Raw genomic sequence first — 18,236 nt, 5'->3', positions numbered from 1 at the left:
TTGAGCTTTTTCTGCAATGGGCACTTTTCATACTATAAGCAGTTTTTCCTAACAAATGCAAGATATAGCATGGGCTATCTCCGCAAGGAAACTTCAGATCTGCAAAAGTCATGGTTTTTTGGTCTTCGGGGAGGCAGGGGAACAGGAATATGTGTTTGTTTTGCGAATTTGAGCTCTATCTGCAATGGGCACTTTTCATGCTATAAGCAGTTTTTCCTAACAAATGCAAGATATAGCATGGGCTATCTCCGGAAGGAAACTTCAGATCTGCAAAAGTCATGGTTTTTTGGTCTTCGGGGAGGCAGGGGAACATGAATATGTGTTTGTTTTTTTAATTTGAGCTCTTTGTGAAATGGGCACTTTTCATACTATAAGCAGTTTTTCCTAACAAATGCAAGATATATCATGGGCTATCTCCGCAAGGAAACTTCAGATCTGCAAAAGTCATGGTTTTTTGGTGTTCAGTGAGCCGGGGGAACATGAATACGTGTTTGTTTTTCGAATTTGAGCTCTTTCTGCAAAGGGCACTCTTCATGCTCTAAGCAGTTTTTCCTAACAAATGCAAGATATAACATGGGCTATCTCCGCAAGGAAACTTCAGATCTGCAAAAGTCATGGTTTTTTGGTGTTCAGTGAGCCGGGGGAACATGAATACGTGTTTGTTTTTCGAATTTGAGCTCTTTCTGCAAAGGGCACTCTTCATGCTCTAAGCAGTTTTTCCTAACAAATGCAAGATATAGCATGGGCTATCTCCGCAAGGAAACTTCACATCTGCAAAAGTCATGTTTTTTTGGTCTTCGGGGAGGCAGGGGAACAGGAATATGTGTTTGTTTTTCGAATTTGAGCTTTTTCTGCAATGGGCACTTTTCATACTATAAGCAGTTTTTCCTAACAAATGCAAGATATAGCATGGGCTATCTCCGCAAGAAAACTTCAGATCTGCAAAAGTCATGGTTTTTTGGTCTTCGGGGAGGCAGGGGAACAGGAATATGTGTTTGTTTTGCGAATTTGAGCTCTATCTGCAATGGGCACTTTTCATGCTATAAGCAGTTTTTCCTAACAAATGCAAGATATAGCATGGGCTATCTCCGCAAGGAAACTTCAGATCTGCAAAAGTCATGGTTTTTTGGTCTTCGGGGAGACAGGGGAACATGAATACGTGTTTGTTTTTCGAATTTGAGCTCTTTCTGCAATGGGCACTTTTCATGCTCTAAGCAGTTTTTCCTAACAAATGCAAGATATAGCATGGGCTATCTCCGCAAGGAAACTTCACATCTGCAAAAGTCATGGTTTTTTGGTCTTCGGGGAGGCAGGGGAACAGGAATATGTCTTTGTTTTTCGAATTTGAGCTTTTTCTGCAATGGGCACTTTTCATACTATAAGCAGTTTTTCCTAACAAATGCAAGATATAGCATGGGCTATCTCCGCAAGGAAACTTCAGATCTGCAAAAGTCATGGTTTTTTGGTCTTCGGGGAGGCAGGGGAACAGGAATATGTGTTTGTTTTGCGAATTTGAGCTCTATCTGCAATGGGCACTTTTCATGCTATAAGCAGTTTTTCCTAACAAATGCAAGATATAGCATGGGCTATCTCCGGAAGGAAACTTCAGATCTGCAAAAGTCATGGTTTTTTGGTCTTCGGGGAGGCAGGGGAACATGAATATGTGTTTGTTTTTTGAATTTGAGCTCTTTGTGAAATGGGCACTTTTCATACTATAAGCAGTTTTTCCTAACAAATGCAAGATATAGCATGGGCTATCTCCGCAAGGAAACTTCAGATCTGCAAAAGTCATGGTTTTTTGGTCTTCGGGGAGGCAGGGGAACAGGAATATGTGTTTGTTTTGCGAATTTGAGCTCTATCTGCAATGGGCACTTTTCATGCTATAAGCAGTTTTTCCTAACAAATGCAAGATATAGCATGGGCTATCTCCGCAAGGAAACTTCAGATCTGCAAAAGTCATGGTTTTTTGGTCTTCGGGGAGGCAAGGGAACAGGAATATGTGTTTGTTTTGCGAATTTGAGCTCTATCTGCAATGGGCACTTTTCATGCTATAAGCAGTTTTTCCTAACAAATGCAAGATATAGCATGGGCTATCTCCGCAAGGAAACTTCAGATCTGCAAAAGTCATGGTTTTTTGGTCTTCGGGGAGGCAGGGGAACAGGAATATGTGTTTGTTTTGTGAATTTGAGCTCTATCTGCAATGGGCACTTTTCATGCTATAAGCAGTTTTTCCTAACAAATGCAAGATATAGCATGGGCTATCTCCGCAAGGAAACTTCAGATCTGCAAAAGTCATGGTTTTTTGGTCTTCGGGGAGACAGGGGAACATGAATACGTGTTTGTTTTTCGAATTTGAGCTCTTTCTGCAATGGGCACTTTTCATGCTCTAAGCAGTTTTTCCTAACAAATGCAAGATATAGCATGGGCTATCTCCGCAAGGAAACTTCACATCTGCAAAAGTCATGGTTTTTTGGTCTTCGGGGAGGCAGGGGAACAGGAATATGTGTTTGTTTTTTGAATTTGAGCTTTTTCTGCAATGGGCACTTTTCATACTATAAGCAGTTTTTCCTAACAAATGCAAGATATAGCATGGGCTATCTCCGCAAGGAAACTTCAGATCTGCAAAAGTCATGGTTTTTTGGTCTTCGGGGAGGCAGGGGAACAGGAATATGTGTTTGTTTTGCGAATTTGAGCTCTATCTGCAATGGGCACTTTTCATGCTATAAGCAGTTTTTCCTAACAAATGCAAGATATAGCATGGGCTATCTCCGCAAGGAAACTTCAGATCTGCAAAAGTCATGGTTTTTTGGTCTTCGGGGAGGCAGGGGAACAGGAATATGTGTTTGTTTTGCGAATTTGAGCTCTATCTGCAATGGGCACTTTTCATGCTATAAGCAGTTTTTCCTAACAAATGCAAGATATAGCATGGGCTATCTCCGCAAGGAAACTTCAGATCTGCAAAAGTCATGGTTTTTTGGTCTTCGGGGAGACAAGGGAACATGAATACGTGTTTGTTTTTCGAATTTGAGCTCTTTCTGCAATGGGCACTTTTCATGCTCTAAGCAGTTTTTCCTAACAAATGCAAGATATAGCATGGGCTATCTCCGCAAGGAAACTTCAGATCTGCAAAAGTCATGGTTTTTTGGTCTTCGGGGAGGCAGGGGAACAGGAATATGTGTTTGTTTTGCGAATTTGAGCTCTATCTGCAATGGGCACTTTTCATGCTATAAGCAGTTTTTCCTAACAAATGCAAGATATAGCATGGGCTATCTCCGGAAGGAAACTTCAGATCTGCAAAAGTCATGGTTTTTTGGTCTTCGGGGAGGCAGGGGAACATGAATATGTGTTTGTTTTTTGAATTTGAGCTCTTTGTGAAATGGGCACTTTTCATACTATAAGCAGTTTTTCCTAACAAATGCAAGATATATCATGGGCTATCTCCGCAAGGAAACTTCAGATCTGCAAAACTCATGGTTTTTTGGTGTTCAGTGAGCCGGGGGAACATGAATACGTGTTTGTTTTTCGAATTTGAGCTCTTTCTGCAATGGGCACTTTTCATGCTCTAAGCAGTTTTTCCTAACAAATGCAAGATATAGCATGGGCTATCTCCGCAAGGAAACTTCACATCTGCAAAAGTCATGGTTTTTTGGTCTTCGGGGAGGCAGGGGAACAGGAATATGTGTTTGTTTTTCGAATTTGAGCTTTTTCTGCAATGGGCACTTTTCATACTATAAGCAGTTTTTCCTAACAAATGCAAGATATAGCATGGGCTATCTCCGCAAGGAAACTTCAGATCTGCAAAAGTCATGGTTTTTTGGTCTTCGGGGAGACAGGGGAACATGAATACGTGTTTGTTTTTCGAATTTGAGCTCTTTCTGCAATGGGCACTTTTCATGCTCTAAGCAGTTTTTCCTAACAAATGCAAGATATAGCATGGGCTATCTCCGCAAGGAAACTTCACATCTGCAAAAGTCATGGTTTTTTGGTCTTCGGGGAGGCAGGGGAACAGGAATATGTCTTTGTTTTTCGAATTTGAGCTTTTTCTGCAATGGGCACTTTTCATACTATAAGCAGTTTTTCCTAACAAATGCAAGATATAGCATGGGCTATCTCCGCAAGGAAACTTCAGATCTGCAAAAGTCATGGTTTTTTGGTCTTCGGGGAGGCAGGGGAACAGGAATATGTGTTTGTTTTGCGAATTTGAGCTCTATCTGCAAAGGGCACTTTTCATGCTCTAAGCAGTTTTTCCTAACAAATGCAAGATATAGCATGGGCTATCTCCGCAAGGAAACTTCAGATCTGCAAAAGTCATGGTTTTTTGGTCTTCGGGGAGGCAGGGGAACATGAATATGTGTTTGTTTTTTGAATTTGAGCTCTTTGTGAAATGGGCACTTTTCATACTATAAGCAGTTTTTCCTAACAAATGCAAGATATATCATGGGCTATCTCCGCAAGGAAACTTCAGATCTGCAAAACTCATGGTTTTTTGGTGTTCAGTGAGCCGGGGGAACATGAATACATGTTTGTTTTTCGAATTTGAGCTCTTTCTGCAAAGGGCACTCTTCATGCTCTAAGCAGTTTTTCCTAACAAATGCAAGATATAACATGGGCTATCTCCGCAAGGAAACTTCAGATCTGCAAAAGTCATGGTTTTTTGGTGTTCAGTGAGCCGGGGGAACATGAATACGTGTTTGTTTTTCGAATTTGAGCTCTTTCTGCAATGGGCACTTTTCATGCTCTAAGCAGTTTTTCCTAACAAATGCAAGATATAGCATGGGCTATCTCCGCAAGGAAACTTCACATCTGCAAAAGTCATGGTTTTTTGGTCTTCGGGGAGGCAGGGGAACAGGAATATGTGTTTGTTTTTCGAATTTGAGCTTTTTCTGCAATGGGCACTTTTCATACTATAAGCAGTTTTTCCTAACAAATGCAAGATATAGCATGGGCTATCTCCGCAAGGAAACTTCAGATCTGCAAAAGTCATGGTTTTTTGGTCTTCGGGGAGGCAGGGGAACAGGAATATGTGTTTGTTTTGCGAATTTGAGCTCTATCTGCAATGGGCACTTTTCATGCTATAAGCAGTTTTTCCTAACAAATGCAAGATATAGCATGGGCTATCTCCGCAAGGAAACTTCAGATCTGCAAAAGTCATGGTTTTTTTGGTCTTCGGGGAGGCAAGGGAACAGGAATATGTGTTTGTTTTGCGAATTTGAGCTCTATCTGCAATGGGCACTTTTCATGCTATAAGCAGTTTTTCCTAACAAATGCAAGATATAGCATGGGCTATCTCCGCAAGGAAACTTCAGATCTGCAAAAGTCATGGTTTTTTGGTCTTCGGGGAGGCAGGGGAACAGGAATATGTGTTTGTTTTGCGAATTTGAGCTCTATCTGCAATGGGCACTTTTCATGCTATAAGCAGTTTTTCCTAACAAATGCAAGATATAGCATGGGCTATCTCCGCAAGGAAACTTCAGATCTGCAAAAGTCATGGTTTTTTGGTCTTCGGGGAGACAGGGGAACATGAATACGTGTTTGTTTTTCGAATTTGAGCTCTTTCTGCAATGGGCACTTTTCATGCTCTAAGCAGTTTTTCCTAACAAATGCAAGATATAGCATGGGCTATCTCCGCAAGGAAACTTCACATCTGCAAAAGTCATGGTTTTTTGGTCTTCGGGGAGGCAGGGGAACAGGAATATGTGTTTGTTTTTTGAATTTGAGCTTTTTCTGCAATGGGCACTTTTCATACTATAAGCAGTTTTTCCTAACAAATGCAAGATATAGCATGGGCTATCTCCGCAAGGAAACTTCAGATCTGCAAAAGTCATGGTTTTTTGGTCTTCGGGGAGGCAGGGGAACAGGAATATGTGTTTGTTTTTTGAATTTGAGCTTTTTCTGCAATGGGCACTTTTCATACTATAAGCAGTTTTTCCTAACAAATGCAAGATATAGCATGGGCTATCTCCGCAAGGAAACTTCAGATCTGCAAAAGTCATGGTTTTTTGGTCTTCGGGGAGGCAGGGGAACAGGAATATGTGTTTGTTTTGCGAATTTGAGCTCTATCTGCAATGGGCACTTTTCATGCTATAAGCAGTTTTTCCTAACAAATGCAAGATATAGCATGGGCTATCTCCGCAAGGAAACTTCAGATCTGCAAAAGTCATGGTTTTTTGGTCTTCGGGGAGGCAGGGGAACAGGAATATGTGTTTGTTTTGCGAATTTGAGCTCTATCTGCAATGGGCACTTTTCATGCTATAAGCAGTTTTTCCTAACAAATGCAAGATATAGCATGGGCTATCTCCGCAAGGAAACTTCAGATCTGCAAAAGTCATGGTTTTTTGGTCTTCGGGGAGACAAGGGAACATGAATACGTGTTTGTTTTTCGAATTTGAGCTCTTTCTGCAATGGGCACTTTTCATGCTCTAAGCAGTTTTTCCTAACAAATGCAAGATATAGCATGGGCTATCTCCGCAAGGAAACTTCACATCTGCAAAAGTCATGGTTTTTTGGTCTTCGGGGAGGCAGGGGAACAGGAATATGTGTTTGTTTTGCGAATTTGAGCTCTATCTGCAATGGGCACTTTTCATGCTATAAGCAGTTTTTCCTAACAAATACAAGATATAGCATGGGCTATCTCCGGAAGGAAACTTCAGATCTGCAAAAGTCATGGTTTTTTGGTCTTCGGGGAGGCAGGGGAACATGAATATGTGTTTGTTTTTTGAATTTGAGCTCTTTGTGAAATGGGCACTTTTCATACTATAAGCAGTTTTTCCTAACAAATGCAAGATATATCATGGGCTATCTCCGCAAGGAAACTTCAGATCTGCAAAAGTCATGGTTTTTTGGTGTTCAGTGAGCCGGGGGAACATGAATACGTGTTTGTTTTTCGAATTTGAGCTCTTTCTGCAATGGGCACTTTTCATGCTCTAAGCAGTTTTTCCTAACAAATGCAAGATATAGCATGGGCTATCTCCGCAAGGAAACTTCACATCTGCAAAAGTCATGGTTTTTTGGTCTTCGGGGAGGCAGGGGAACAGGAATATGTGTTTGTTTTTCGAATTTGAGCTTTTTCTGCAATGGGCACTTTTCATACTATAAGCAGTTTTTCCTAACAAATGCAAGATATAGCATGGGCTATCTCCGCAAGGAAACTTCACATCTGCAAAAGTCATGGTTTTTTGGTCTTCGGGGAGGCAGGGGAACAGGAATATGTGTTTGTTTTTTGAATTTGAGCTTTTTCTGCAATGGGCACTTTTCATACTATAAGCAGTTTTTCCTAACAAATGCAAGATATAGCATGGGCTATCTCCGCAAGGAAACTTCAGATCTGCAAAAGTCATGGTTTTTTGGTCTTCGGGGAGGCAGGGGAACAGGAATATGTGTTTGTTTTTTGAATTTGAGCTTTTTCTGCAATGGGCACTTTTCATACTATAAGCAGTTTTTCCTAACAAATGCAAGATATAGCATGGGCTATCTCCGCAAGGAAACTTCAGATCTGCAAAAGTCATGGTTTTTTGGTCTTCGGGGAGGCAGGGGAACAGGAATATGTGTTTGTTTTGCGAATTTGAGCTCTATCTGCAATGGGCACTTTTCATGCTATAAGCAGTTTTTCCTAACAAATGCAAGATATAGCATGGGCTATCTCCGCAAGGAAACTTCAGATCTGCAAAAGTCATGGTTTTTTGGTCTTCGGGGAGGCAGGGGAACAGGAATATGTGTTTGTTTTGCGAATTTGAGCTCTATCTGCAATGGGCACTTTTCATGCTATAAGCAGTTTTTCCTAACAAATGCAAGATATAGCATGGGCTATCTCCGCAAGGAAACTTCAGATCTGCAAAAGTCATGGTTTTTTGGTCTTCGGGGAGACAAGGGAACATGAATACGTGTTTGTTTTTCGAATTTGAGCTCTTTCTGCAATGGGCACTTTTCATGCTCTAAGCAGTTTTTCCTAACAAATGCAAGATATAGCATGGGCTATCTCCGCAAGGAAACTTCACATCTGCAAAAGTCATGGTTTTTTGGTCTTCGGGGAGGCAGGGGAACAGGAATATGTGTTTGTTTTGCGAATTTGAGCTCTATCTGCAATGGGCACTTTTCATGCTATAAGCAGTTTTTCCTAACAAATACAAGATATAGCATGGGCTATCTCCGGAAGGAAACTTCAGATCTGCAAAAGTCATGGTTTTTTGGTCTTCGGGGAGGCAGGGGAACATGAATATGTGTTTGTTTTTTGAATTTGAGCTCTTTGTGAAATGGGCACTTTTCATACTATAAGCAGTTTTTCCTAACAAATGCAAGATATATCATGGGCTATCTCCGCAAGGAAACTTCAGATCTGCAAAAGTCATGGTTTTTTGGTGTTCAGTGAGCCGGGGGAACATGAATACGTGTTTGTTTTTCGAATTTGAGCTCTTTCTGCAATGGGCACTTTTCATGCTCTAAGCAGTTTTTCCTAACAAATGCAAGATATAGCATGGGCTATCTCCGCAAGGAAACTTCACATCTGCAAAAGTCATGGTTTTTTGGTCTTCGGGGAGGCAGGGGAACAGGAATATGTGTTTGTTTTTCGAATTTGAGCTTTTTCTGCAATGGGCACTTTTCATACTATAAGCAGTTTTTCCTAACAAATGCAAGATATAGCATGGGCTATCTCCGCAAGGAAACTTCAGATCTGCAAATGTCATGGTTTTTTGGTCTTCGGGGAGACAGGGGAACATGAATACGTGTTTGTTTTTCGAATTTGAGCTCTTTCTGCAATGGGCACTTTTCATGCTCTAAGCAGTTTTTCCTAACAAATGCAAGATATAGCATGGGCTATCTCCGCAAGGAAACTTCACATCTGCAAAAGTCATGGTTTTTTGGTCTTCGGGGAGGCAGGGGAACAGGAATATGTCTTTGTTTTTCGAATTTGAGCTTTTTCTGCAATGGGCACTTTTCATACTATAAGCAGTTTTTCCTAACAAATGCAAGATATAGCATGGGCTATCTCCGCAAGGAAACTTCAGATCTGCAAAAGTCATGGTTTTTTGGTCTTCGGGGAGGCAGGGGAACAGGAATATGTGTTTGTTTTGCGAATTTGAGCTCTATCTGCAAAGGGCACTTTTCATGCTATAAGCAGTTTTTCCTAACAAATGCAAGATATAGCATGGGCTATCTCCGGAAGGAAACTTCAGATCTGCAAAAGTCATGGTTTTTTGGTCTTCGGGGAGGCAGGGGAACATGAATATGTGTTTGTTTTTTGAATTTGAGCTCTTTGTGAAATGGGCACTTTTCATACTATAAGCAGTTTTTCCTAACAAATGCAAGATATATCATGGGCTATCTCCGCAAGGAAACTTCAGATCTGCAAAACTCATGGTTTTTTGGTGTTCAGTGAGCCGGGGGAACATGAATACATGTTTGTTTTTCGAATTTGAGCTCTTTCTGCAAAGGGCACTCTTCATGCTCTAAGCAGTTTTTCCTAACAAATGCAAGATATAACATGGGCTATCTCCGCAAGGAAACTTCAGATCTGCAAAAGTCATGGTTTTTTGGTGTTCAGTGAGCCGGGGGAACATGAATACGTGTTTGTTTTTCGAATTTGAGCTCTTTCTGCAATGGGCACTTTTCATGCTCTAAGCAGTTTTTCCTAACAAATGCAAGATATAGCATGGGCTATCTCCGCAAGGAAACTTCACATCTGCAAAAGTCATGGTTTTTTGGTCTTCGGGGAGGCAGGGGAACAGGAATATGTGTTTGTTTTTCGAATTTGAGCTTTTTCTGCAATGGGCACTTTTCATACTATAAGCAGTTTTTCCTAACAAATGCAAGATATAGCATGGGCTATCTCCGCAAGGAAACTTCAGATCTGCAAAAGTCATGGTTTTTTGGTCTTCGGGGAGGCAGGGGAACAGGAATATGTGTTTGTTTTGCGAATTTGAGCTCTATCTGCAATGGGCACTTTTCATGCTATAAGCAGTTTTTCCTAACAAATGCAAGATATAGCATGGGCTATCTCCGCAAGGAAACTTCAGATCTGCAAAAGTCATGGTTTTTTGGTCTTCGGGGAGGCAAGGGAACAGGAATATGTGTTTGTTTTGCGAATTTGAGCTCTATCTGCAATGGGCACTTTTCATGCTATAAGCAGTTTTTCCTAACAAATGCAAGATATAGCATGGGCTATCTCCGCAAGGAAACTTCAGATCTGCAAAAGTCATGGTTTTTTGGTCTTCGGGGAGGCAGGGGAACAGGAATATGTGTTTGTTTTGCGAATTTGAGCTCTATCTGCAATGGGCACTTTTCATACTATAAGCAGTTTTTCCTAACAAATGCAAGATATAGCATGGGCTATCTCCGCAAGGAAACTTCAGATCTGCAAAAGTCATGGTTTTTTGGTCTTCGGGGAGAAAAGGGAACATGAATACGTGTTTGTTTTTCGAATTTGAGCTCTTTCTGCAATGGGCACTTTTCATGCTCTAAGCAGTTTTTCCTAACAAATGCAAGATATAGCATGGGCTATCTCCGCAAGGAAACTTCACATCTGCAAAAGTCATGGTTTTTTGGTCTTCGGGGAGGCAGGGGAACAGGAATATGTGTTTGTTTTTTGAATTTGAGCTTTTTCTGCAATGGGCACTTTTCATACTATAAGCAGTTTTTCCTAACAAATGCAAGATATAGCATGGGCTATCTCCGCAAGGAAACTTCAGATCTGCAAAAGTCATGGTTTTTTGGTCTTCGGGGAGGCAGGGGAACAGGAATATGTGTTTGTTTTGCGAATTTGAGCTCTATCTGCAATGGGCACTTTTCATGCTATAAGCAGTTTTTCCTAACAAATGCAAGATATAGCATGGGCTATCTCCGCAAGGAAACTTCAGATCTGCAAAAGTCATGGTTTTTTGGTCTTCGGGGAGGCAGGGGAACAGGAATATGTGTTTGTTTTGCGAATTTGAGCTCTATCTGCAATGGGCACTTTTCATGCTATAAGCAGTTTTTCCTAACAAATGCAAGATATAGCATGGGCTATCTCCGCAAGGAAACTTCAGATCTGCAAAAGTCATGGTTTTTTGGTCTTCGGGGAGACAAGGGAACATGAATACGTGTTTGTTTTTCGAATTTGAGCTCTTTCTGCAATGGGCACTTTTCATGCTCTAAGCAGTTTTTCCTAACAAATGCAAGATATAGCATGGGCTATCTCCGCAAGGAAACTTCAGATCTGCAAAAGTCATGGTTTTTTGGTCTTCGGGGAGGCAGGGGAACAGGAATATGTGTTTGTTTTGCGAATTTGAGCTCTATCTGCAATGGGCACTTTTCATGCTATAAGCAGTTTTTCCTAACAAATGCAAGATATATCATGGGCTATCTCCGCAAGGAAACTTCAGATCTGCAAAACTCATGGTTTTTTGGTGTTCAGTGAGCCGGGGGAACATGAATACGTGTTTGTTTTTCGAATTTGAGCTCTTTCTGCAAAGGGCACTCTTCATGCTCTAAGCAGTTTTTCCTAACAAATGCAAGATATAACATGGGCTATCTCCGCAAGGAAACTTCAGATCTGCAAAAGTCATGGTTTTTTGGTGTTCAGTGAGCCGGGGGAACATGAATACGTGTTTGTTTTTCGAATTTGAGCTCTTTCTGCAATGGGCACTTTTCATGCTCTAAGCAGTTTTTCCTAACAAATGCAAGATATAGCATGGGCTATCTCCGCAAGGAAACTTCACATCTGCAAAAGTCATGGTTTTTTGGTATTCGGGGAGGCAGGGGAACATGAATATGTGTTTGTTTTTTGAATTTGAGCTCTTTGTGAAATGGGCACTTTTCATACTATAAGCAGTTTTTCCTAACAAATGCAAGATATATCATGGGCTATCTCCGCAAGGAAACTTCAGATCTGCAAAACTCATGGTTTTTTGGTGTTCAGTGAGCCGGGGGAACATGAATACATGTTTGTTTTTCGAATTTGAGCTCTTTCTGCAAAGGGCACTCTTCATGCTCTAAGCAGTTTTTCCTAACAAATGCAAGATATAACATGGGCTATCTCCGCAAGGAAACTTCAGATCTGCAAAAGTCATGGTTTTTTGGTGTTCAGTGAGCCGGGGGAACATGAATACGTGTTTGTTTTTCGAATTTGAGCTCTTTCTGCAATGGGCACTTTTCATGCTCTAAGCAGTTTTTCCTAACAAATGCAAGATATAGCATGGGCTATCTCCGCAAGGAAACTTCACATCTGCAAAAGTCATGGTTTTTTGGTCTTCGGGGAGCCAGGGGAACAGGAATATGTGTTTGTTTTTCGAATTTGAGCTTTTTCTGCAATGGGCACTTTTCATACTATAAGCAGTTTTTCCTAACAAATGCAAGATATAGCATGGGCTATCTCCGCAAGGAAACTTCAGATCTGCAAAAGTCATGGTTTTTTGGTCTTCGGGGTGGCAGGGGAATTGGAATATGTGTTTGTTTTGTGAATTTGAGCTCTATCTGAAATGGGCACTTTTCATGCTATAAGCAGTTTTTCCTAACAAATGCAAGATATAGCATGGGCTATCTCCGCAAGGAAACTTCAGATCTGCAAAAGTCATGGTTTTTTGGTCTTCGGGGAGGCAGGGGAACAGGAATATGTGTTTGTTTTGCGAATTTGAGCTCTATCTGCAATGGGCACTTTTCATGCTATAAGCAGTTTTTCCTAACAAATGCAAGATATAGCATGGGCTATCACCGCAAGGAAACTTCAGATCTGCAAAAGTCATGGTTTTTTGGTCTTCGGGGAGACAAGGGAACATGAATACGTGTTTGTTTTTCGAATTTGAGCTCTTTCTGCAATGGGCACTTTTCATGCTCTAAGCAGTTTTTCCTAACAAATGCAAGATATAGCATGGGCTATCTCCGCAAGGAAACTTCACATCTGCAAAAGTCATGGTTTTTTGGTCTTCGGGGAGGCAGGGGAACAGGAATATGTGTTTGTTTTTCGAATTTGAGCTTTTTCTGCAATGGGCACTTTTCATACTATAAGCAGTTTTTCCTAACAAATGCAAGATATAGCATGGGCTATCTCCGCAAGGAAACTTCAGATCTGCAAAAGTCATGGTTTTTTGGTCTTCGGGGAGGCAGGGGAACATGAATATGTGTCTGTTTTTCGAATTTGAGCTCTTTCTGCAATGGGCACTTTTCATACTATAAGCAGTTTTTCCTAACAAATGCAAGATATAACAGGGCTATCTCCGCAAGGAAACTTCAGATCTGCCAAAGTCATGGTTTTTTGGTGTTCAGTGAGCCGGGGGAACATGAATACGTGTTTGTTTTTCGAATTTGAGCTCTTTCTGCAATGGGCACTTTTCATGCTCTAAGCAGTTTTTCCTAACAAATGCAAGATATAGCATGGGCTATCTCTGCAAGGAAACTTCAGATCTGCAAAAGTCATGGTTTTTTGATCTTCGGGGAGGCAGGGGAACAGGAATATGTGTCTGTTTTTCGAATTTGAGCTCTTTCTGCAATGGGCACTTTTCATACTATAAGCAGTTTTTCCTAACAAATGCAAGATATAACAGGGCTATCTCCGCAAGGAAACTTCAGATCTGCCAAAGTCATGGTTTTTTGGTGTTCAGTGAGCCGGGGGAACATGAATACGTGTTTGTTTTTCGAATTTGAGCTCTTTCTGCAATGGGCACTTTTCATGCTCTAAGCAGTTTTTCCTAACAAATGCAAGATATAGCATGGGCTATCTCCGCAAGGAAACTTCACATCTGCAAAAGTCATGGTTTTTTGGTCTTCGGGGAGGCAGGGGAACAGGAATATGTGTTTGTTTTGCGAATTTGAGCTCTATCTGCAATGGGCACTTTTCATGCTATAAGCAGTTTTTCCTAACAAATGCAAGATATATCATGGGCTATCTCCGCAAGGAAACTTCAGATCTGCAAAACTCATGGTTTTTTGGTGTTCAGTGAGCCGGGGGAACATGAATACGTGTTTGTTTTTCGAATTTGAGCTCTTTCTGCAATGGGCACTTTTCATGCTCTAAGCAGTTTTTCCTAACAAATGCAAGATATAGCATGGGCTATCTCTGCAAGGAAACTTCAGATCTGCAAAAGTCATGGTTTTTTGATCTTCGGGGAGACAGGGGAACAGGAATATGTGTTTGTTTTTCGAATTTGAGCTTTTTCTGCAATGGGCACTTTTCATACTATAAGCAGTTTTTCCTAACAAATGCAAGATATAGCATGGGCTATCTCCGCAAGGAAACTTCAGATCTGCAAAAGTCATGGTTTTTTGGTCTTCGGGGAGGCAGGGGAACAGGAATATGTGTTTGTTTTGCGAATTTGAGCTCTATCTGCAATGGGCACTTTTCATGCTATAAGCAGTTTTTCCTAACAAATGCAAGATATAGCATGGGCTATCTCCGCAAGGAAACTTCAGATCTGCAAAAGTCATGGTTTTTTGGTCTTCGGGGAGACAGGGGAACATGAATACGTGTTTGTTTTTCGAATTTGAGCTCTTTCTGCAATGGGCACTTTTCATGCTCTAAGCAGTTTTTCCTAACAAATGCAAGATATACCATGGGCTATCTCCGCAAGGAAACTTCACATCTGCAAAAGTCATGGTTTTTTGGTCTTCGGGGAGGCAGGGGAACAGGAATATGTGTTTGTTTTGCGAATTTGAGCTCTATCTGCAATGGGTACTTTTCATGCTATAAGCAGTTTTTCCTAACAAATGCAAGATATAGCATGGGCTATCTCCGGAAGGAAACTTCAGATCTGCAAAAGTCATGGTTTTTTGGTCTTCGGGGAGGCAGGGGAACAGGAATATGTGTTTGTTTTGCGAATTTGAGCTCTATCTGCAATGGGTACTTTTCATGCTATAAGCAGTTTTTCCTAACAAATGCAAGATATAACATGGGCTATCTCCGCAAGGAAACTTCAGATCTGCAAAACTCATGGTTTTTTGGTGTTCAGTGAGCCGTGGGAACATGAATACGTGTTTGTTTTTCGAATTTGAGCTCTTTCTGCAATGGGCACTTTTCATGCTCTAAGCAGTTTTTCCTAACAAATGCAAGATATAGCATGGGCTATCTCTGCAAGGAAACTTCAGATCTGCAAAAGACATGGTTTTTTGATCTTCGGGGAGGCAGGGGAACAGGAATATGTGTTTGTTTTTCGAATTTGAGCTCTTTCTGCAATGGGCACTTTTCATACTATAAGCAGTTTTTCCTAACAAATGCAAGATATAAAATGGGCTATCTCCGCAAGGAAACTTCAGATCTGCAAAAGTCATGGTTTTTTGGTGTTCAGTGAGCCGGGGGAACATGAATACGTGTTTGTTTTTCGAATTTGAGCTCTTTCAGCAATGGGCACTTTTCATGCTCTAAGCAGTTTTTCCTAACAAATGCAAGATATAGCATGGGCTATCTCCGCAAGGAAACTTCACATCTGCAAAAGTCATGGTTTTTTGGTCTTCGGGGAGGCAGGGGAACAGGAATATGTGTTTGTTTTTCAAATTTGAGCTTTTTCTGCAATGGGCACTTTTCATACTATAAGCAGTTTTTCCTAACAAATGCAAGATATAGCATGGGCTATCTCCGCAAGGAAACTTCAGATCTGCAAAAGTCATGGTTTTTTGGTCTTCGGGGAGGCAGGGGAACAGGAATATGTGTTTGTTTTGCGAATTTGAGCTCTTTCAGCAATGGGCACTTTTCATGCTCTAAGCAGTTTTTCCTAACAAATGCAAGATATAGCATGGGCTATCTCTGCAAGGAAACTTCAGATCTGCAAAAGTCATGGTTTTTTGGTCTTCGGGGAGGCAGGGGAACAGGAATATGTGTTTGTTTTGCGAATTTGAGCTCTATCTGCAATGGGTACTTTTCATGCTATAAGCAGTTTTTCCTAACAAATGCAAGATATAACATGGGCTATCTCCGCAAGGAAACTTCAGATCTGCAAAACTCATGGTTTTTTGGTGTTCAGTGAGCCGTGGGAACATGAATACATGTTTGTTTTTCGAATTTGAGCTCTTTCTGCAATGGGCACTTTTCATGCTCTAAGCAGTTTTTCCTAACAAATGCAAGATATAGCATGGGCTATCTCTGCAAGGAAACTTCAGATCTGCAAAAGACATGGTTTTTTGATCTTCGGGGAGGCAGGGGAACAGGAATATGTGTTTGTTTTTCGAATTTGAGCTCTTTCTGCAATGGGCACTTTTCATACTATAAGCAGTTTTTCCTAACAAATGCAAGATATAAAATGGGCTATCTCCGCAAGGAAACTTCAGATCTGCAAAAGTCATGGTTTTTTGGTGTTCAGTGAGCCGGGGGAACATGAATACGTGTTTGTTTTTCGAATTTGAGCTCTTTCAGCAATGGGCACTTTTCATGCTCTAAGCAGTTTTTCCTAACAAATGCAAGATATAGCATGGGCTATCTCCGCAAGGAAACTTCACATCTGCAAAAGTCATGGTTTTTTGGTCTTCGGGGAGGCAGGGGAACAGGAATATGTGTTTGTTTTTCGAATTTGAGCTTTTTCTGCAATGGGCACTTTTCATACTATAAGCAGTTTTTCCTAACAAATGCAAGATATAGCATGGGCTATCTCCGCAAGGAAACTTCAGATCTGCAAAAGTCATGGTTTTTTGGTCTTCGGGGAGGCAGGGGAACAGGAATATGTGTTTGTTTTGCGAATTTGAGCTCTTTCAGCAATGGGCACTTTTCATGCTCTAAGCAGTTTTTCCTAACAAATGCAAGATATAGCATGGGCTATCTCCGCAAGGAAACTTCACATCTGCAAAAGTCATGGTTTTTTGGTCTTCGGGGAGACAGGGGAACATGAATACGTGTTTGTTTTTCGAATTTGAGCTCTTCCTGCAATGGGCACTTTTCATGCTCTAAGCAGTTTTTCCTAACAAATGCAAGATATAGCATGGGCTATCTCCGCAAGGAAACTTCACATCTGCAAAAGTCATGGTTTTTTGGTCTTCGGGGAGGCAGGGGAACAGGAATATGTGTTTGTTTTTCGAATTTGAGCTTTTTCTGCAATGGGCACTTTTCATGCTCTAAGCAGTTTTTCCTAACAAATGCAAGATATAGCATGGGCTATCTCCGCAAGGAAACTTCACATCTGCAAAAGTCATGGTTTTTTGGTCTTCGGGGAGGCAGGGGAACAGGAATATGTGTTTGTTTTGCGAATTTGAGCTCTATCTGCAATGGGCACTTTTCATGCTATAAGCAGTTTTTCCTAACAAATGCAAGATATAGCATGGGCTATCTCCGCAAGGAAACTTCAGATCTGCAAAAGTCATGGTTTTTTGGTCTTCGGGGAGGCAGGGGAACATGAATATGTGTTTGTTTTTTGAATTTGAGCTCTTTGTGAAATGGGCACTTTTCATACTATAAGCAGTTTTTCCTAACAAATGCAAGATATATCATGGGCTATCTCCGCAAGGAAACTTCAGATCTGCAAAACTCATGGTTTTTTGGTGTTCAGTGAGCCGGGAGAACATGAATACGTGTTTGTTTTTCGAATTTGAGCTCTTTCTGCAAAGGGCACTCTTCATGCTCTAAGCAGTTTTTCCTAACAAATGCAAGATATAGCATGGGCTATCTCCGCAAGGAAACTTCACATCTGCAAAAGTCATGGTTTTTTGGTCTTCGGGGAGGCAGGGGAACAGGAATATGTGTTTGTTTTTCGAATTTGAGCTTTTTCTGCAATGGGCACTTTTCATACTATAAGCAGTTTTTCCTAACAAATGCAAGATATAAAATGGGCTATCTCCGCAAGGAAACTTCAGATCTGCAAAAGTCATGGTTTTTTGGTGTTCAGTGAGCCGGGGGAACATGAATACGTGTTTGTTTTTCGAATTTGAGCTCTTTCAGCAATGGGCACTTTTCATGCTCTAAGCAGTTTTTCCTAACAAATGCAAGATATAGCATGGGCTATCTCCGCAAGGAAACTTCACATCTGCAAAAGTCATGGTTTTTTGGTCTTCGGGGAGGCAGGGGAACAGGAATATGTGTTTGTTTTTCGAATTTGAGCTTTTTCTGCAATGGGCACTTTTCATACTATAAGCAGTTTTTCCTAACAAATGCAAGATATAGCATGGGCTATCTCCGCAAGGAAACTTCAGATCTGCAAAAGTCATGGTTTTTTGGTCTTCGGGGAGGCAGGGGAACAGGAATATGTGTTTGTTTTGCGAATTTGAGCTCTTTCAGCAATGGGCACTTTTCATGCTCTAAGCAGTTTTTCCTAACAAATGCAAGATATAGCATGGGCTATCTCCGCAAGGAAACT

This window comes from Vipera berus (assembly GCF_964194415.1).
Source record: "Vipera berus genome assembly, chromosome: 12".
In the NCBI taxonomy this organism is placed as follows: domain Eukaryota; kingdom Metazoa; phylum Chordata; class Lepidosauria; order Squamata; family Viperidae; genus Vipera; species Vipera berus.
The sequence above is the reverse complement of the archived record's forward strand: the minus strand, read 5'-3'. Positions refer to the sequence as shown.